Source organism: Dendrobates tinctorius, unplaced genomic scaffold, assembly GCF_039654945.1.
Source record: "Dendrobates tinctorius isolate UK_male_01 unplaced genomic scaffold, ASM3965494v1 ptg000008l, whole genome shotgun sequence".
NCBI lineage: Eukaryota > Metazoa > Chordata > Amphibia > Anura > Dendrobatidae > Dendrobates > Dendrobates tinctorius.
Genome location: NW_027361676.1, coordinates 34,363,291 through 34,384,948, shown reverse-complemented (window position 1 = coordinate 34,384,948; position 21,658 = coordinate 34,363,291).

Sequence of the window (21,658 nt, the reverse complement as noted above, 5' to 3'; positions counted from 1 at the left end):
AGGGATAACAAAGTAAAAACACAGGAGGAATGTTTAAAAGGAAAAAATTGGAAGGGGGATAATTTGACCATTGGTAAAGAAAAAAGTGATGATCGCTGGAAATTGAATTTTGTGACAACATTCAATAGGGGAAATAAAGTAATAAGATCTGTGGTTTCAAAATATTGGTATATCTTGAAGCGTGACCCTGTTTTGGGAAAACATCTCCCTGATAAACCAGGGATTGCATATAGAAGGGGGAAAACTTTGAAAAATTTGGTGGCCCCCCCAGTAAATTAAAAAAACAATTGGATTCAAAAGGAAAAAACATTAAAAAAGTACTGATCAAATTTTATGTGGTGTTTCTCAAGGAACCGGAGTTTTTAAATGCACCTCTAAAAAATGTTGTACATTTGGGATCCTAGATCACGGGGCTAAAACTATCAAATGTAATAGTACTGGTGAGGTCTTTGAGATTTCGCAAAGACTCAGCTGTAGCAGTGATTATGTTGTATATGTCATCACATGCAGTTGCGGCTTCCAATATGTGGGATATGTGCAGACACTGCGGTCCCGCATTAAGGGTATGTGCACACATAGTGAAATCTGCTGCGTTGTACAGTACCTTTATTTTCAATGGAAAAAAAAAAACGCAGTGCACATGCTGCAGATTTTTCTGCGCGGTTTACAATCTGCAGCATGTCAATTGTTTGGTGCAGAAACGCTGCAGTTTTACACCTCATCCATTATGAGGTGTAAAACCGCGGGGCAAAACCGCAGATAAACTGCAGGACTTTTGTCCTGCGGATTTACCTGCGGTTTTCTCTCCAAAATCCGCACACCCAAAAAACTATGTGTGCACATACCCTAATGGTCACAGAAATAGAGCAAAAAACGGCTTTTTTAAACATAGTCTCGCAAGGCATCTGCTAATTAAACATAACAAAATTTTTAACATAAATGTAACTCCGGTGGAGCAGATACCCTCTGGTGTTGCAAATAGGAATGCTCTTTTAAACCGGAAACATTTTTGATATATCGTCTGGGAACATTATATCCAAATGGATTGAATGATATCATAGAGAGAGTTTGAACGTAGCCTTTTTTTTTCTGGGTTTTTTTTCCTCTGGTTTTTTTTTTTTCTTGCATCTACAGTATGTTGTCAAGGTTGCATCAATCAGTGGGTGTGTTCCTGAACTTGGTCCACACCCTAAATCAAGTTTCTGAGACTGGGATAAAAGGTTGCTACTAGAGTTGAGCGAAACAGGTCGAAAAATTTCAAAAGTCGCCGACTTTTGGCAAAGTCGGGTTTCATGAAACGAAACCCGACCCTAGGATGAGGTCGGCCACGAGGTCGGCGACTTACGCGCCAAAGTCGCATTTCAAAAGTTTGTTTTGCGCTCTTTTTCAGCCAATCAGGATCCACGGACACTGTGGGCAACGTGATGACATAGGCAGGGGTCACCACCATCTTTCAGAAGGGCATGCAAGTGATTGGCTTGCTTTGGTGGGCGTCACAGGGGGTATAAAAGGGCGTGCACGCCGACCGCCATCTTACTTCTGCCGATCTCAGTATAGGGAGAGGTTGCTGCTGATTCTGTAGGGAGAGCGTTAGGCAGGGAAGAAGACAAAAAAACTGCTTCTGCTGCTAGCGATTTGGCCTGCACAACACACCAGTCACTGTGTGTGCAGTGCAAGGGGAGGATATATTGTGGTGTATCAGTGGTGTTGGTTGTTGGGCTGCCTTTTAAGGCTTCCTGACAGGCTGGCATTGCTGTTTACCCACTGCTCTGAAAACTGCTTTTTTAAAAGCAGTCCAATCTCCCTTATCCTCTAGTCACTTTTGTCACAGCTGTGCCATCGAGCCTGTGACATAGCGCTCAGATATTCATTGGGCCTCACACAATCCAAAAGTGTCCAGTGTCCACTAGTGTGAGAAGAAATTCAAAATCTCACTTATCCTCTAGTCACTTTGGTCACAGCAGTGCCATCGAGCCTGTCACATAGCGCTCAGATATTCATTGGGCCTCACACAATCCAAAAGTGTCCAGTGTCCACTAGTGTGAGAAGAAATTCAAAATCTCACTTATCCTCTAGTCACTTTGTTCACAGCAGTGCCATCGAGCCTGTCACATAGCGCTCAGATATTCATTGGGCCTCACACAATCCAAAAGTGTCCAGTGTCCACTAGTGTGAGAAGAAATTCAAAATCTCACTTATCCTCTAGTCACTTTGCTCACAGCAGTGCCATCGAGCCTGTCACATAGCGCTCAGATATTCATTGGGCCTCACACAATCCAAAAGTGTCCAGTGTCCACTAGTGTGAGAAGAAATTCAAAATCTCACTTATCCTCTAGTCACTTTGGTCACAGCAGTGCCATCGAGCCTGTAACATAGCGCTCAGATATTCATTGGGCCTCACACAATCCAAAAGTGTCCAGTGTCCACTAGTGTGAGAAGAAATTCAAAATCTCACTTATCCTCTAGTCACTTTGGTCACAGCAGTGCCATCGAGCCTGTCACATAGCGCTCAGATATTCATTGGGCCTCACACAATCCAAAAGTGTCCAGTGTCCACAAGTGTCTGCTGAAATTCAAAATCTCACTTAGGGTGGTTTCACATTAGCGCTTTTTAAGCGCACGCACGGCCGGGGGTAGCTCCGCCCCCGAGCCGGCTCTCTGCCCGGCGTGCCCGCCCCTTGCTTGTAGCGCCGCCTCCTGGCGCACAGCGGCGCCTGCGATCGGCGCACCCTATCTTTAGCATAGGGTGCGCAGTTCGTGCGCAGGCCGTGCGCTAGTTGCGCTTTGACCTGCGCTGCGCACTTTTGACGGTGCGCCGTGTGCGCCAAAATCAAACTTTTCGGATTTTGGCGCGCATGGCACACCGTCAAAAGTGCGCAGCGCAGGTCAAAGCGCAACTAGCGCACGGCCTGCGCACGATCTGCGCACCCTATGCTAAAGATAGGGTGCGCCGATCGCAGGCGCCGCTGTGCGCTAGGAGGCGGCGCTACAAGCAAGGGGCGGACACGCCGGGCAGAGAGCCGGCTCAGGGGCGGAGCTACCCCCGGCCGTGCGTGCGCTTAAAAAGCGCTAATGTGAAACCACCCTTATCTTCTAGTCACTTTGGTCACAGCTGTGCCATCGAGCCTGTCACATAGCGCTCAGATATTCATTGGGCCTCACACAATCCAAAAGTGTCCAGTGTCCACTAGTGTGGGAAGAAATTCAAAATCTCACTTATCCTCTAGTCACTTTGGTCACAGCAGTGCCATCGAGCCTGTCACATAGCGCTCAGATATTCATTGGGCCTCACACAATCCAAAAGTGTCCAGTGTCCACTAGTGTGAGAAGAAATTCAAAATCTCACTTATCCTCTAGTCACTTTGCTCACAGCAGTGCCATCGAGCCTGTCACATAGCGCTCAGATATTCATTGGGCCTCACACAATCCAAAAGTGTCCAGTGTCCACTAGTGTGAGAATAAATTCAAAATCTCACTTATCCTCTAGTCACTTTGGTCACAGCAGTGCCATCGAGCCTGTCACATAGCGCTCAGATATTCATTGGGCCTCACACAATCCAAAAGTGTCCAGTGTCCACTAGTGTGAGAAGAAATTCAAAATCTCACTTATCCTCTAGTCACTTTGCTCACAGCAGTGCCATCGAGCCTGTCACATAGCGCTCAGATATTCACTGGGCCTCACACAATCCAAAAGTGTCCAGTGTCCACAAGTGTGAGAAGAAATTCAAAATCTCACGTATCCTCTAGTCACTTTGGTCACAGCAGTGCCATCGAGCCTGTCACATAGCGCTCAGATATTCATTGGGCCTCACACAATCCAAAAGTGTCCAGTGTCCACTAGTGTGAGAAGAAATTCAAAATCTCACTTATCCTCTAGTCACTTTGGTCACAGCAGTGCCATCGAGCCTGTCACCTAGCGCTCAGATATTCATTGGGCCTCACACAATCCAAAAGTGTCCAGTGTCCACTAGTGTGAGAAGAAATTCAAAATCTCCCCTGTCCTATAGACAACTTGTACCTTGTTTTACATTACTATATAGTTTGTTGGATTTTGTCTACATTTTTACCAAAAATGAGGAAGGCTGGTGGAAGAGGCCGTGGAATTGGGCGGGGGTTGCCAGCTGGTAATGATGGTGTTGGTGGTGGATCTGATGGTAGTGGCAAGAGCAAAATAGGACCGAATGCAGGAGGTGTTGAGCCTGCGTCATCGTCTAGCTCCATAAGGCTTCGAAGGCTTAGTTTTCTAGGAGTTGGCAAACCGCTTTTAAAGCCAGAGCATCAGGAAAAAGTTTTGTCTCACATTGCTGACTCAGCCTCCAGCTCTATCGCCTCCTCTTCTTCAGTTGTAAAAAGTAAAAGCACTGAGTCGTCATTGGAGGCTCATGTTCATGAACCACACCTTTCCTTGTGTCCTTCACCCCAACCAAGATTGAAGGATGACGCAGGCCATACTACTGATTACTCCATGGAGCTGTTTTCACATACCATGCCTGGATTATCAAGTGAAATGGTGAATTACCCAGGCCAAGATGAATCTGACATGGAGTGCACTGATGCACAGCCGCTGATGGATGATTCTGCTGGTACATTCACTCAGAGCACTACATTGTCCTCGCAGTGTACAGAGCCAGATTCTGACCCTGATGAGACTCAGGTGCCCCTTCCCGCACACTATACCACCATACACGGTGACACAGAGGAAGGTGCACATGACATTGAAGAGGAGGTGATGGATGACCCAGTTGTTGACCCAGATTGGCATCCATTGGGGGAAGAGGGTGCTGCTTCCAATAGCTCAGATGAGGAGCATCCACAGCAGACATCGACATCGCAACAGCTGTTATCCGGCAGGCCCGGAGCACTCCAAAGACAGGTTCCAAAAATCAAAAGAGTTGCTGGACAGCTTGTCCAGAGGGTCAAAACATCACAGCGTGCTAGGCCGCAAAATGTCTGCCAAAGTAGGAAGAGTGCAGTGTGGCACTTTTTTGAACAAAATCCTCATGATCAGGCCAAGGTTATCTGTAAGAAGTGCGCAAAGACCTTTAGCCGAGGGAAAAATCTGAAAAATTTGAATACCAGTTGCATGCTTAGACATTTAACCAGCATGCACTTGCAAGCGTGGACACAACACCAAACCTCAAGTGCCACATGTGCAACTGATCACAACGAAGGTAGTCAGCAACGCTACATTGTTTCCCCCACTGTAAGCCCACCGGTTAGCACAGCAGCAAATGTTGAGGTGTCGTTGCAAGGCCACAGCAGTCAGGGAATCCCACTGTTATATCAATGAAAGACTGATTCTAGGCCATCAGAAAGAACACCAACTCCATCACCATCATCAACCCTCTATCAGTCCGAGCTGTCCACCGCTACTTCCACCATATGCAGCTCTCAAGTCCAGCTCACCCTCCCAGACACTATGAGTAGGTCAAGAAAGTACTCAGTCTCTCATCCGCGTACACTGGGTTTGAACGCCCACATTGCCAAACTAATCTCGTTTGAGATGATGCCCTTTCGGTTGGTGGAAAGCCCAGCTTTCCGCGAACTCATGGCCTATGCAGTACCACGCTTTGACCTACCCAGTCGCCACTTCTTCTCTCGCAAAGCCATCCCAGCCCTCCACCATCATGTGAAAGACCGCATTGTCCATGCACTTAAGCAGTCAGTGAGCGGAAAGGTGCACCTCACAACTGATGCATGGTCCAGTCGCCATGGCCAGGGCCGTTACGTGTCCATCACTGCGCACTGGGTTAATGTGGTGGATGCAGGGTCCACAGGGGACAGCGGTGGTGGGACAGTGCTGCCTAGCCCACGGTATAGTAAACAGTTGGCTGTAGGCGTTCGACCCTCCTCCTCCAGAAGCGAAAGCTCGTCCACAGAGCGCAGTCGTATGATTACTCCATCTGCAGCTGCCACTGTTGCACACGAGGTGTCCCCCTATCGAGCAGCTAGTGGAAAGCGTCAGCAGGCTGTGTTGCAGATGATGTGTTTGGGCGACAGACACACCGCCGAGGTGCTAGCCGAGTACTTTCAGCGACAAACTGAGTCATGGCTGGGCAGTGTACATCTTGAGGCAGGCAAGGTAGTTAGTGATAACGGCCGTAATTTTGTGGCAGCCATAGCCCTTTCAAAACTCAGACACATACCTTGCTTGGCTCACACCTTGAACCTGGTGGTGCAGTGCTTCCTCAAAAATTATCCGGAGTTAACAGCCCTGCTCCAGAAGGTGCGAAGACTGTGCGCGCACATCCGCCGGTCGCCTGTACACTCCGTTCGTATGCAGAAGCTGCAGCGATTGCTCCACCTTCCCAACCACCGCCTCATTATCGACATTGCAACAAGGTGGAACTCCACCCTGCACATGGTGGAGCGGCTGTGCGAGCAGAGGCAGGCCATAATGCATTTGTGGGAGGATACACGGCCAGGCACTTTGAGAGCAGACATGGAGTTGACCGGTGTGCAGTGGTCGAAGCTGAAAGACCTCTGTAAAGTCCTTCAGTGTTTTGAGGAATGCACACGGCTGGTAAGTGCAGACGACGCCATCCTAAGCATGAGCATCCCACTTATGCGTCTGCTCATGCAAACTTTGACGCACCTTAAGGAGCAGGCTTCTGCAGCCAATGTTGATGAGGAGGAAGAGGAGGAGGGAATCCTTGATGACATTCAGCCATTGTCTGCTCAGGGACCTCTCCTGGACGAGGTGGAGGAAGAAGAGGAGGAGGAGGAGGAGGATGATGGGGATGATTACTTAGGGGAGGAGGATGCATCTCGTGGGGCAAGTGAAAATGTTGGCGTGGCAAGGTCTGGTACAGGGTTTGTGCGTGACTGGAGGGATGTGGATTTGCCAGAAAGTGCTCCTCCAGCCAGCACTCGCAGTGCATCATTGACACCGGGAACATTGGCCCACATGTCAGATTATGCCTTGCAGATCCTAAAAAGGGACCCCCGCATTGCCAAAATGATGAACGATGACGACTACTGGTTGGCCAGCATCCTGGATCCACGCTATAAAGGCAACTTACAAAACATCATGCCACAGGAGAACCTTGACCTAATATTGGCTAATAAACAAGCAACTCTGGTAAATCGGTTGCTTGAGGTATTCCCAGCACACAGCAGCGGTGATGGTTCTCACACGAGCCGTACGGGCCAGGGGCAGCTTGGCAGAGGTGTTCGTGGTGCACACAGCAGAAGTGGCGTTGGAGACAGGGGTTTCATGACAATGTTGTGGACTGATTTTTCAAGTACCGCTCACACAACTGGTAATACTGCATCGATGGAAAGTGACAGGAGACAGCAGTTGTCAACTATGGTTACAAACTACTTTTCCTCCCATATCGATGTTCTCCCACACAGGTCATTCCCCTTTGACTATTGGGCCGCTAAACTGGACACCTGGCCCGAACTGGCACAATATGCCTTACAGGAGCTCGCTTGCCCAGCTGCAAGTGTGCTATCGGAAAGAGTCTTCAGTGCAGCTGGATCAATCCTGACAGAAAAAAGGACCCGTCTGTCAACCCAAAATGTGGATGATCTAACCTTCATTAAAATGAACCACGCATGGGTTTCCAAGGATTTTGTCCCACCTTCCCCTGATGACACATAGGGTGACAGAAAAATGGCTTGCTTTGGTCCACTTCTTCCTGGGACTTGACCTATTTCACCTTTTGCATCAGCTGAATGTCCAACATCAACATATGCCACTTTCTAAAACTCCCTAACTGTGCTGCCTCCCCCCCATGGCCGGGGTCACCACCTAGCGCACGACACCGTGCGAGTGCCGTTGCCCTGGACAGGTGGGTAGGCCGACTCTTGGGCGCGGGCACTGGCACAGGGTCCCTCATAGTGCAATCAAGTGTCTCTGACGGTGGTGGTGCACACCCGCCGTCAGACACACCGCCGTACTATGAGGGGCCCAGTGCCAGTACCGACGCCCACGAGTGGGCCCCCCTTGCTTGGGCAGGGCCCCAGCATTTGCAATCTTTACCTCTCCCTGCTCCTCCGCTGTGTAGTCTGGGCCGTCAAATCCATACTGGGCCTGACACCGTTTGAGCCTGCCTCCTGATGCATAGAGTCATATATTTTGAATGTGTACGCTATCCATACATGTTATCTGGGGATACGGAACCCTTTCTCACCTTTGTGCAATCACGTGCAATCCATACTGGGCCTAACACCGTCTGAGCCTGCCTCCTGATGTATAGACATATATTTTGAATGTGTACGCTATCCATACATGTTATCTGGGGATACGGAACCCTTTCTCACCTTTGTGCAATCACGTGCAATCCATACTGGGCCTGACACCGTCTGAGCCTGCCTCCTGATGTATAGACATATATTTTGAATGTGTACGCTATCCATACATGTTATCTGGGGATACGGAACCCTTTCTCACCTTTGTGCAATCACGTGCAATCCATACTGGGCCTGACACCGTCTGAGCCTGCCTCCTGATGTATAGACATATATTTTGAATGTGTACGCTATCCATACATGTTATCTGGGGATACGGAACCCTTTCTCACCTTTGTGCAATCACGTGCAATCCATACTGGGCCTGACACCGTCTGAGCCTGCCTCCTGATGTATAGACATATATTTTGAATGTGTACGCTATCCATACATGTTATCTTGGGATACGGAACCCTTTCTCACCTTTGTGCAATCACGTGCAATCCATACTGGGCCTGACACCGTCTGAGCCTGCCTCCTGATGTATAGACATATATTTTGAATGTGTACACTATGCTATCCATACATGTTATCCGGGGATACGGTACCCTTTCTCACCTTTGTGCAATCATGTGTAATCCATACTGGGCCTGAGAACAGATGGCGAGCTGTTAAGCAAGCTACAGCACCTGTGGTTTGCACACGTAAGTTTTTCATTTTTTCAGGAATGACGGTTAGGCCTAATTCCGGAACTGCGGTTGACCTGCACTTACTGGGAAATCATCGTTCGTGGGTAATAATTGTAATCACAGATCCCCATCACTAACGTTGTTCAGCGGGTTATCTGCACCTGTAAGCGACAAACGCTGGCCTTTTCAGTGTAGCGCACATGCAGCCACGGACATGTAAGGGCATGACACACCAGTTATTGGCCAATCTCATGTGCCAGAGCCTCACGTGTCCCTCTAGTAAGCCAGACTCGGACCGCGGGGCATGACGGAGTCTCGTTCGTTAACGGAATTAAGCTTGCAATGTGTGCATCTGTTCTGTAACTTGCATGGTTGAGGTTTCCCAGGTGGAGTCGAATTAAACCGTAGGCTCCACTCCTGGTGGTGCCCTTCTGGACATTCCTTTAAGGTTCAGCTTTGCAACCATACTGCCCACGTAAAACAAACACTTTGCCTTCATGAACGCTGTTTGGAGGGTCATGACTCATGGGAATAACGCCGCCCAATCAGTTAACCTGCTAGAGAGATCCTTCGTTGCTCCCAAGCATGACATCACACTCCCTAGGAGGAAGGTAATGCCACTGTGGCAACCGTACTCCTGGGGGCGACACAAGTGCACTGATGCCCAGCCACTGCTCGATGAATCTGCTGGTACATTGACCCAGACCACTACATTCCCCTCGCACGCTACACGGCCTGAATCTGACCCTGATGAAACTCAGGTTACCCCTTCCCATATACAGTTCCATCTTACACGGTGACAAAGAGGAAGCTGCAGATGAAAGTGCAGGTTCGGCCCACCCGCCATCAGACACACCACCGTACTATCAGGGGCCCTGTGCCAGTGCCGTCGCCAACGAGTGGGCCCCCCCTGCTTGCTCAGGATCACAGCACTTGCAAGGTTGAAATACTGTGCAGTGAGATGGAAGATGGGAACGACGAGGAGTCCAGACTAGTACAGGGATTCCCTAGCGAGGAGACTTATTTGATTGTTTTCAATGTTGGGACAGCAATTTTTGGGGAGCACTATACTCTGGAGAATGATAGATGGGCCCACCATACACTGGAACATTCCAAAGGTGGACATCAGACACTGGAGCAGCATTTACAGGGCCCATTATACACTAGAGCATTAGAAATGGGGCCCATTATGTTTGGAGCATTATTTGGGCCCATAAGACAGTGGAGCTTCATCCATGGGGACCAACATATACTGTAGCATTATGTGGAGCTCATCATATACTGTTTCAAACATTATATGGGACCAATGATTCTGTATGGAGAAATAGATGGGCCTTGTAAAAAGTGAAGTATTTTTCATTGTACTATACCGCTATTTCTCTGCCTTATCGGAGCATGATGAGTTGTGGTATGTGTTAAAGGGGCGCTCTTTCGCCCAGGGCACATGAAAACCTGGAGCCAGCCCTCCCCCCCACAACTTTAGCCAAATAACCCCCATTTTTGGGTGCGTAACTTGTATTATGAAGTTAATTAAGGTTGACAAGCTTAAGTAAGAAGAATTGATGCTTTTGGCATTCAAATGGGCACTGTTGGTGTGTTTCCTGTCCTCCTCTCACTGCCGACTTTTATTCCCCATTGACTTACATTGGGTTTCGTGTTTCGGGACGACCCCGACTTTTCCCTATAATCGGACGAACTTGCTCGACCCGACTTTTGGAAAAGTCGGGTTTCACGAAACGAAACGCGACCCTAAAAAACCAAAAGTCGCTCAACTCTAGTTGCTACTATATATATAAGTGTAACTGAATTTTATACTATTAGGATTTGTTCTGTGTTTTTATGATACCTGATGAAGGATATACACTGTATCCGAAACGCATTGTATCTCCTCTTTTTTAACCTATGAAATAAAAAAATATGAAATATCATCTTTGGATGTGAGTCCTGGGAAGCGCTGCCGTTCATGGGCTGGATGTGCCTTTCTTGATTTACTCATCCTGTGTGAACCTGACTTTGGCTCTTTCACATGGATCCACCCGAGGCAAGCTGCAAGCCCTATCTATTGAAAAGTATCCCAGAGGGAAGGATCTTTGAGGATACACAATCTAAAGCCATATTAGTCTTCTATCAGGTGAGTGCATAAAATTGTGCACCCGTTAAAGACTACAATATTGTGTTTACGCACTTAGGGCGCCGCAATTTGTCTGTTCTTCTCTCCCAAACAGGGTTTTTTTTGCATAGATCTCACAACTGGAAGCTGGCCCACTCTTCTTTGCAAATTGCTCCAGGTCTAGATTGCATAGATTGTGGGCTATCAAAATGCAATCTGTGTAAACATTCGATCAAAACGTCATAGTTCTGTTCATGTAGTTCTCCCACCTCTTATAACATCAATTCCTTTATAAATTATAACACTAGCCATGTGTTTTATTTGGCTAACTGGGTATTTGCACTGTACAATATGTGGGGTACACTACATGGAAACTTAAAGTGAGAATTTTGGAGCACATACATGATGCTAAATTCAATCCTTTGAAAATTAAGCGCTCCATATCGGGCATATTCAGATATTTTCTGGAAAAACACCAGAGTGACATTTCTTGACTTGCAATCTGTCACGGGGTTACAGCAGCAGGTGTTGAAAAGAAGCATTTCACCTTTTTAAATGGTGTTAATTTCTTTTGGCAGGGTTTGACAGGGTTTAATCGGCCATGTTGGGAGCTCTGGGAGTCTAAGCTCTCAGCTAAGCTCCGTTAGCCACTCCTTTCTCCTATGTAATCTGGGTCCTGATTGAAACACATCGTCAGAGCTATCTTATCCTGCATGGCTTGGAGGAGAGGTGTTTTGGTGCTGCTATGAGAAGGAGTTTGGAGGAGTTATATGTGAATGTTGCGTGGGTTTGTAAGTGTGATAATTCCCTTCCCTCCTCTTGTTTTGGATCTTTTCCCTTTCCTCCACTCCCCAGTGCATTCCTCTGATATATGTGAGCGAATATTTGTATGCCTGGTATATTCAGCTACCCCTTATTTGTGTTGCCTTGTTTGTTGGGTTGGTGTACTGCGGTGCACAGCAGCTCTCCTCTTCCCTGGGTGGGGGAAGGGAACAGATGAAGGGCTGATTCAGGAGATAAGGCAAGGGTGGAGGCTCTGACTTCTTCACCTTCAAAAGTATCAAGAGGAATAGGGCAAGCTAGGGCACCCCCTAGTGTTAGGGACAGGGAAGGAGCTCCTTGTTCCGGGTCACCTGAGTCATGACATTAGCTCTGACCGTAACCATTATTTGATCCATTATGGATCCTAATACTGCTCTGACATCCTGTTTCCTCAGGAGCAACGTGTGAGGATAATCTCACGCCTTCAGGGGGACCCCCAAGCATGGGCGTTTTCTCTCCCATCTGACTCCCAGTCACTTCAGACGGTGGTGGAATTTTTACTTTCTCTGGGCCTTATGTACGACAACCCCGTCCATGTCTCCTTGGCTGAGTCCACGCTGCGTCAACTTCAGCAAGGAGACCGGCCAGCGGAAGAGTAATGCTCTGAGTTTTGAAGGTGGGCCACGGACACTAAGTGGAATGAGCTCATACTCCGTAGCCAGTTCTGTGAGGGGCTTACAGTAAGGGTGAAGGATGCCTTAGCCCTGTATGAGACTCCAGTCACCTTTGATGCAGCCATGTCTCTGGCAATCTGAGTTGATTGCCGTATTTGACAGAGACATAAGGAGACACCCTTGTATGCGGGAGGTTCAGGGAAAAGGGAGATCGAGTCATCTGAGGAATGCATGCAGGTGGGTGCGGGAACTCACTCTGGAAAACTGTCTGTTGTTTGGCGCAAAGGGGGAGTGTGTTTTTACTATGGTAAAAAAGGTAATTTCATGGGCATGGGTAAGCAGACACTGGAAAACTAAGAGACTTGGGTTGCGGGGAGGAGAACAACTCAGCTGTACTCATCACCTCTGTGGGTAGGACACAATTTTTTTGTGTCAGCTAAAATTCACCTGGGTGAAATTAAGGTAGATTTCTCTGCATTTATGGACAATGGGGCGGGGTTTAGCTTGATCGATGCTAGGTTCATCCAGGTCCGAGGCCTCAATCCACATACTCTGTCCAGACCCATACCCAAAATCGCCATAGAGTCCACCCCTTTGAGACAGGGGTATTTTACTCAGTTGTCCAAGGTTTATATCTTCAGGTTGGAGCCATACACTCTGAGTTATACACTATTATATGCTAGAGGGTCTGCCCTCACCTGTGGTTCTTGGACTTCCTTTGATCACTCTGTACAATCCTGTGGTAGATTGGCAGACTCAGGAAGTGGTAAAGTGGAGTGAGTATTGTCAAGGAACCTGCCAGCTTGCTAGAGTAGATACCCAGTCTGTGCCGAAATAAGTGTCTGACTTTGGGGATGTGCTCACGGAGCAGAGGTGCCAATAACTTCCTCCCCATCGTCCTTATGACTGTGCTGTTAATCTTGTTCCTGGGGCCAAGCTGCCTAAGAACAGACTTTATAATATCTCTGGACCAGAGAGGCAAGCCATGAAGGACTATATCGCGGAAAGTTTGGCAAAGGGACATCTCAGACCATCCTCGTCCCCATTTCTGTGGGGTTCTTTTTTGAAAAGAAAAAAAATGGGGGTTACTTCCATGCCTAGATTTCTACAAACTCAATATGATCATGGTCTGGGATCCATATCGGCTCCCTCTCATCCCGGACCTCTTTAATCAGATTGTAGGAGCAAAATAGCTTTCAAAACTGGACCTCAAGGGGGTGTATAATCTCATTTTGCATTAAAGAGGGGGATGAGTGGAAAACAGCATTCAATAAGCCTGAGAGACACTATGGGAACCTAGTGATGCCATTTGGGTTCACAAACGTGCCCATTGTCTTTCAGCACTTTGTAAATTACATCTTTAGTCACCTGGCAATCAAATTTGTGGTCATCTATCTAGGTGACATATTAATTTATTCACCTGACCTTGAGTCACATCAGGTACATGTCACGCAGGTCTTACATATGCTCAGAGACAATAAATTATTTGTCAAACTGAGAAATGTATGTGCTTGGTTGAGGAGATCCCTTTTCTAAGCTATCTGTTGTCAATGATTATGCACCGTGACCAAATGAACATCAAGATTTCTGGAGATGGACTTGTAGCCTTGAGATTGTTGATACTTTTCAACAATTTTGGGACAGTTCTCTTCTTCTGTTTCTGTTCTCCATGCTTTTTGTGGCACACACAGACACACAATGCTAAGAGTGAGTCAACTTCAACCCTTTTTATCTAATTTCAGGTGTGATTTTCATATTGCCCACACCTGTTACTTGCCACAGGTGAGTTTTAACAAATATCACATGCTTGAAACAAAGTTGTTTAACCACAATTTTAGAAAGGTGCCATCAATTTTGTCCTGCCTATTTTTGTGTGATATTTTGTCCAATTTGCCTTTTTTCTAATTTTTTTATTGTGTTGTTCCAATACATATAATGGTAATAAACATGTGTATAACAAAAATATGTGTAATTGTTAGGGTTGGCGGAACGCACTAAATAAAATATTATGATGAAGTACGTTCGCAACCTGGGGTCCACCCTGCAGAGTTGTAAAACTGCTCCTAATGTGAACAATAGTGACGCTGCACAGCAAACATTCTCAAACAGCACACTGCGTTAACCGTACACAGTGTGAACAGAACATAAAGGTACTGCACTCTGTTGCTCCACAGAGCGGTACTATGCTACAGAGCACCTAAAGCTAAGCACACCACATTAAACGTCACACAGTGTGAACTGAACATAAAGGACCAGCTATGTAACTCCACATAGCAGTAAAAAGGTATGTGTCTGAACACGTGGATAAACTGTGCTCTATCTTCAGCACGTGCTAACAGGTGTGTGCCACAGTGTGTGGCTGTGCCCTGTACTAACTGAAGCATTCACCAGCACATTTCTCTCTAGAATCCCTTGATATTCTTGAGATTTCATTGTACCCTGCACAGTTTCTAGACATCCTGTGCCAGATGCAGCAAAGCAGCCCCAGAACATAACAGAGCCTCCTACATATTCAGTAGGGACAGTGTTCTGTTCTTGATATGCTTCATTTTTCCAGAAGCTTTGTGGCTTGGCAACATGTAGTTTGGCAAATTCCAGTCTGCCTTTTATATGATTTTTTTCTCAACAATGGTGTCCTCCTTGGTCATCTTCCATAAAGTCCACTTTGGCTCATGCAACAACCAATGGTGCGATCTGACACTGTTGTTCCTTGAGCTTGAAGTTCACCTTTAATCTGTTTTGAAGTTTTTCTGGCATCTTTTGTTACCATTCGTATTATCCGTCTCTTTGATTTGTCATCAATTTTTCTACTGCAGTCACATCCAGGGAGGTTGGCTACAATCCCATGGAGCTTAAATTTCTGAATAATATGCGCAACTGTAGTCACAGGAACATCAAGCTGCTTGGAGATGGTCTTATAACTTTTATCTTTAACATGTTTGTCTATAATTTTCTTTCTAATCTCCTTAGACAACTTTTTCGTTCACTACCTCTGGTCCATGTTGAGTGTGATACACACCATGTCACCAAACAGCACAGTGAGTATCTGTAGCCCTCTATACAGGCCCACTCACTGATTCCAAGATTGCTAATTAGTGGACACACCTTGATCTCACATGTCTCTTTTGTCACATTATTTTCAGGGGTACCATCATTTCTGTCCAGGCCTATTTCATGAGTTTTATTTTTAAAAAGAATTCTGTGGAAGCATGGTTGAAAAGCAATGTCTGACTTTCATTTGTTCATTATCATAGATTTTTTTTAGTTATTATTACTTTTGTCAGATTCAAGTTATTTCTGTGACCATTGTGGGTTTTCTGTCATTAAACGAGGGGTACCAACAATTTTGACCACATGTGTATTTATTAAGGTTTTTCTATGGTTGACTATCTGGATTAAAGGGATAAGCATTGGAACTTAGAAAATTGCAAATTTTTAACATTTTTCTCAAATTTCTGACTTTTTAAAAATAAACACAAAACATATCGACCTAAATTTACCATTATCATAAATTATAATGCACCACGAAAAAACAATCTCAAAATCACTGGGATTTGTTGAAGTGTTCCAGAGTTATTACCACATAAAGTGAAACTGGTCACTTTTAAAAAATTTGGCCCGGTCGCTAAGGGGTTAAAACATGTCACATGCTTTGCGTAAGTCAACCAACCAAACCAATGATTAAGCCAAATTTGACTGGAGTGTCATCTTGTAGATGTTTGTTACAACTGATAGAAAAGAGTCCATAGCCCCCATACAGATTAGATTACCAGCCAATCAATGCAACAGACTTTTTCTAATATATTGGTCTGGCTGGCCAAGTTTTAGCAAAAAACACAAGAAAACTAAGGTAGAAAAGTTGTACAGCTAAGTAGTGCAATCATGGAGATTAATTTCTTGAATGGAGATTCTCTTGCAGGAAAAAGCAGCCATATTTAAAGGGAATCTGTCAGTAGGTTTTGCTATTTAATCTGAGGACAGCATGAAGTAGAGGTTAAAATGCAGAATTTGATGACATGTCACTTATCAAGTTGTGTGATGTTCATTTACAGTGAAGGTTTTATCACTAGGATATTATCATTGCAGAGACTAGCTGGTGCACGCCTGCTAGTCCGACTCTGCAACCTCCTGTGATAAACAGCTCACTCTTAACAGACTATGTACATAGGGAGCCTGGTGTCAGTGGGGACAGCTTTCTCAGCTCTGCTCCATGCTGCATCTATGAACTCTGATTGTGTCAGAACCGATGCACCCAGTAAGGTTAAATTGTTGGATTCAGAATCTCCTTGCCTGCTTCAGGCTGCTCTCAGATGATGAAGCAAAAACCTGCTGACAAATTCCCTTTAACAATATCTAGTCAATACAAATGTACTGCAGGATTTTGAGGGCAGCCATGACAAAAACATAGGGAGCACAGATGCAAAAAATTATGGGCAAGTAATCAAACACCTATCATCCATAAGGGGGTGGTTGCACATGAGAAAGGATCAGATAGTGCCTTGAAAAAGAATTCATACCCTGTGAACTTTTCCCCATTTTTTCACATTAGACCCACAAACTTACAGTGGGGGAAGTAAGTATATGATCCCTAGCTGATTTTGTAAGTTTGCCCACTGACAAAGACATGAACAGCCTATAATTTTAACCCTTTCCCGACGAGTGACACAGCGTATGCGTCATGAAAGTCGGTGCCACTCCGACCAATGACGCATACGCTGTGTCATGACTTTAAAGCCCCCCTGCGGGTCGGGTGACTGGGGTCAATGAAAGGTCACCTGGCCCGCAGATACAGGGGGCTTTGTGCTTCACCACAGGGTGCGTGATTTCGCCCCTACATGGCTACGATCGCTCTGATTGGCTGTTAAAAGTGAAACAGCCAATCAGAGCGAAAGTAGTATTTCATCAATGAAAATTGATGAAATATTACAAACCAGCCATGGCCGATGCTGCAGTAGCATCGGACATGGCTGGAGACTGTTATCTGACCCCCCACACACCGGCTGGTAGGGGCGATCGGCCCCCACCACTGAATGACAGCGGCGATGTCATCATCTGCTCCCCCCTCCTTCCCTCCGCTACCTCCCAGCTGCCGATCACCCCCCGCCACCCCCGGTACCTGCCGATTGCTGCTGTCGCTCCCGGTGTCCCCCGGTCCCGGATCATGGGCGCCATCATCTTGGAAAATGGCGGGCGCATGCGCAGTGCGCCCGCTGCTGCAGATTCCATTCATTTTGATCACTGTGATAAACTCTCACAGTGATCAAATTGAAATAAAAAGTAAATAAACTCCCCCTCTATCACCCCCATAGGTAGGCATAACTAATAAAATAAAGAAAATATTTTTATTTTTCCGTTAGGGTTAGGACTAGGGTTAGGGCTAGGGTTAGGGTTAGAGCTAGGGTTAGGGCTAGGGTTAGGGCTAGGGTTAGAATTAGGGTTAGGGTTGGAATTAGGGTTAGGGTGGAATTAGGGTTAGGGTTGGAATTAGGGTTAGGGTGGAAATAGGGTTAGGGTTGGAATTAGGGTTAGGGTTAGAGTGGAATTAGGGTTAGAATTAGGGTTAGGGTTGGAATTAGGGTTAGGATTGGAATTACGGTAAGGGTTGGAATTACGGTTAGGGTTATGGTTAGGCTTGGGATTAGGGTTAGGGGTGTGTTGGAGTTAGTGCTGTGGTTAGGGGTGTGTTGGGGTTAGGGTTGGAGTTAGAATTGAGGGGTTTTCACTGTTTAGGCACATCAGGGGAACTCGACATGGTGCCACCATTGATTCCAGCCAATTTTGCGTTCAAAAAGTCAAACGGTGCTCCCTCCCTTCCAAGCCCCGCCGTGTGCCCAAACAGTGGTTTACCCCAACATATGGGGTATCAGCGTACTCAGGACATATTGCACAACAATTTTGGGGTCTAATTTCTCCTGTTACCCTTGGGAAAATAAAAAATTGGGGGCTAAAATATTATTTTTGCGGAAAAAAAAGTTTTTTTTTATTTTCACTGCTCTGCGTTATAAACTTCTGTGAAGCACTTGGGGGTTCAAAGTGCTCACCAGACATCTAGATAAGTTCCTTCGGGGGTCTAGTTTCCAAAATGGGGTCACTTGTGGGGGGTTTCCACAGTTTAGGTACATCAGGGGCTCTGCAAATGTAGCATGACGCCCGCAGACCATTCCATCAAAGTCAGCATTTCAAAATGTCACTACTTCCATTCCGAGCCCTGACGTGTGCCGAAACAATGGTTCCCCCACACATGTGGGGTACCAGCGTACTAAGGACAAACTGGACAGCAACTTTTGGGGTCCAATTTCTCCTCTTACCCTTGTGAAAATAAAAAATTGCGAGCTAAAATATCATTTTTTGAAGATAAAAAAATGATTTTTTATTTTCACAGCTTTGCGTTATAAACTTCTGTGGAGCACTTAGGGGTTCAAAGTGCTCACCACACATCTAGATAAGTTCCTTGGGGGGTCTAGTTTCCAAAATGGGGTCACTTGTTGGGGGTTTCCACAGTTTAGTTACATCAGGGGCTCTGCAAAGGCAACATGACGCCCGCAGACCATTCCATCAAGTCGGCATTTCAAAACCTAACTACTTCCATTCCAAGCCCCGACGTGTGCCCAAACAGTGGTTCCCCCCACATATGGGGTAGCATCGTACTCAGGACAAACTGGACAACAACTTTTGAGGTATGATTTATCCTGTTACCCTTGTGGGAAAAAAAAATTGCGGGCTAAAAATCATTTTTTGGAGGAAAAAAATGATTTTTTATTTTCACGGCTCTGCGTTATAAACTTCTGTGAAGCACTTGGGGGTTCAAGGTGCTCACCACACATCTAGATAAGTTTCTTGGGGGGTCTAGTTTCCAAAATGAGGTCACTTGTGGGGGGTTTCCACAGTTTATTGACATCAAGGGCTCTGCAAAGGCAACATGACGCCCTCAGACCATTCCATCAAGTCAGCATTTCAAAACCTCACTACTTCCCTTCCAAGCCCCGACGTGTGCCCAAACAGTGGTTCCCCCCACATATGGGGTAGCATCGTACTCAGAACAAACTGGACAACAACTTTTGGGGTCCAATTTATCCTGTTACCCTTGTGGAAAAAAAAATCGCGGGCTAAAAATCATTTTTTGGAGGAAAAAAATGATTTTTTATTTTCACGGCTCTGGATTATAAACTTCTGTGAAGCACTTAGGGGTTCAAGGTGCTCACCACACATCTAGATAAGTTCCTTGGGGGGTCTAGTTTCCAAAATAGGGTCACTTGTGGGGGGTTTCCACAGTTTAGGTACATCAGGGGCTCTGCAAATGTAGCGTGACGCCCGCAGACCATTCCATCAAAGTCAGCATTTCAAAATGTCACTACTTCCCTTCCGAGCCCCGACATGTGCCTAAACAGTGGTTCCCCCACATAAGGGGTACCAGCGTATTCTGGACAAACTGAACAACAACTTTTGTGGTCCAATTTCTCATGTTAGCCATGTGAAAATAAAAAATAGCGTGCTAAAAAATAATTCTTGAGAAAAAAAATGATTTTTTTTTCACTGCTCAGCGTTATAAACTTTTGTGAAGCACTTGGAGGTTCAAAGTGCTCACTACACATCTAGATAAGTCCCTTGGGGGGTCTAGTTTCCAAAATGGGATCACTTGTGGGGAGTTTTTCACTGTTTAGCCACACTGGGGCTCTCCAAACGCGACATGGTGTCCGATAACGATTGGAGCTAATTTTCCATTCAAAAAGTCAAATGACGCTCCTTCCCTTCCGGACCCTGTCGTGTGCCCAAACAGTGGTTTATGACCACATATAAGGTATTTGTGTACTCAGGAGAAATTGCCCAACAAATATTAGGATCCAATTCATCCTGTTGCTCGTGTGAAAATGAAAAAATTGATGATAAAAAGAAAATTTTTTTGGGAAAAATTAAAATGCCCATTTTTTCCTTCCACGTTTCTTTAGTTCCTGTGAAGCACATGAAGGGATAATAATCTTCTTGAATGTAGTTTTGAGTAGCTTGAGGGGTGCAGTTTTTAGAATGGTGTCACTATTGGGTATTTTCTGCCATATAGACCCCTCAAATTGACTTCAAATGTGATGTGGTCCCAAAAAAATGGTTTTGTACATTTTGTTGTAAAAATGAGAAATCTCTGGTCAACTTTTAACCCTTATAACTTCCTAAGAAAAAAAAATTTTGTTTCCAAAATTGTGCTAATGTAAAGTAGGCATGTGGGAAATGTTATTTAGTAACTATTTTTTGTCACATAACTCTCTGGTTTAACAGAATAAAAATTCATAATTTGAAAATTGAGAAATTTTCAAAATTTTTGCCAAATTTCTGATTTTTTCACAAATAAACGCAAAAATGATCAACCTAAATTTACCACTAACATGAAGCCTAATATGTCACAGTGAGAAATACGTATTTGATCCCTCTGGCAAACAAGATTTAATACTTGGTGGCAAAACCCTTGTTGGCAAGCACAGCAGTCATACATTTTTTGCAGCTGATGATGAGGTTTGCAGACATGTCAAGAGGAGTTTTGGTCCACTCCTCTTTGCAGATCACCTCTAAATAACTAAGATTTTATGGTTGTTGCTTGGCAACTCGGAGCTTCAACTCCCTCCATAAGTTTTCAATGGAATTAAGTTCTGGAGACTGGCTAAGCCACTCCATGACCTTAATGTGCTTCTTTTTGAGCCACTCCTTTGTTGCCTTGGCTGTATGTTTTGGGTCATTGTCTTGCTGGAAGACCCTGCCACGACCCCTTTTTAGTGTCCTGGCGGAGGGAAGGAGGTTGTCACTCACGATTTTATGGTACATGGCTCCATCCATTCGTCCATTGATACAGTGAAGTAGTCCTGTGCCCTTAGCAGAGAAACACCTCCAAAACATAATGTTTCCACCTCCACGCTTGACAGTGGGGACAGTGTTCTTTGGGTTATAGGCAGCATTTCTCTTCCTCCAAACATGGCTCAATTTTTGTCTCATCTGACTGTAAAGGTAATAGAGTGAGGTTCATGGGATGCAGTGAAGAGCTGGAGGTACACTCCACACAGGGAGATAAGATCAAAAACAAAATGTCACAGGTACACTGAGCGCAACAACAAAATTTTAACAAAAACACAATATTTTGGGGGGAAAAGGGTGTAAGAAAGAGGTAAACTATCACTTGAATTTCTTGTTGGGGAGAGGCTGGAATATCTCCCACCGGCATCATAGATCGTGAACAATCTCTCTGGCTCTGTTACGGAGGAACGAAA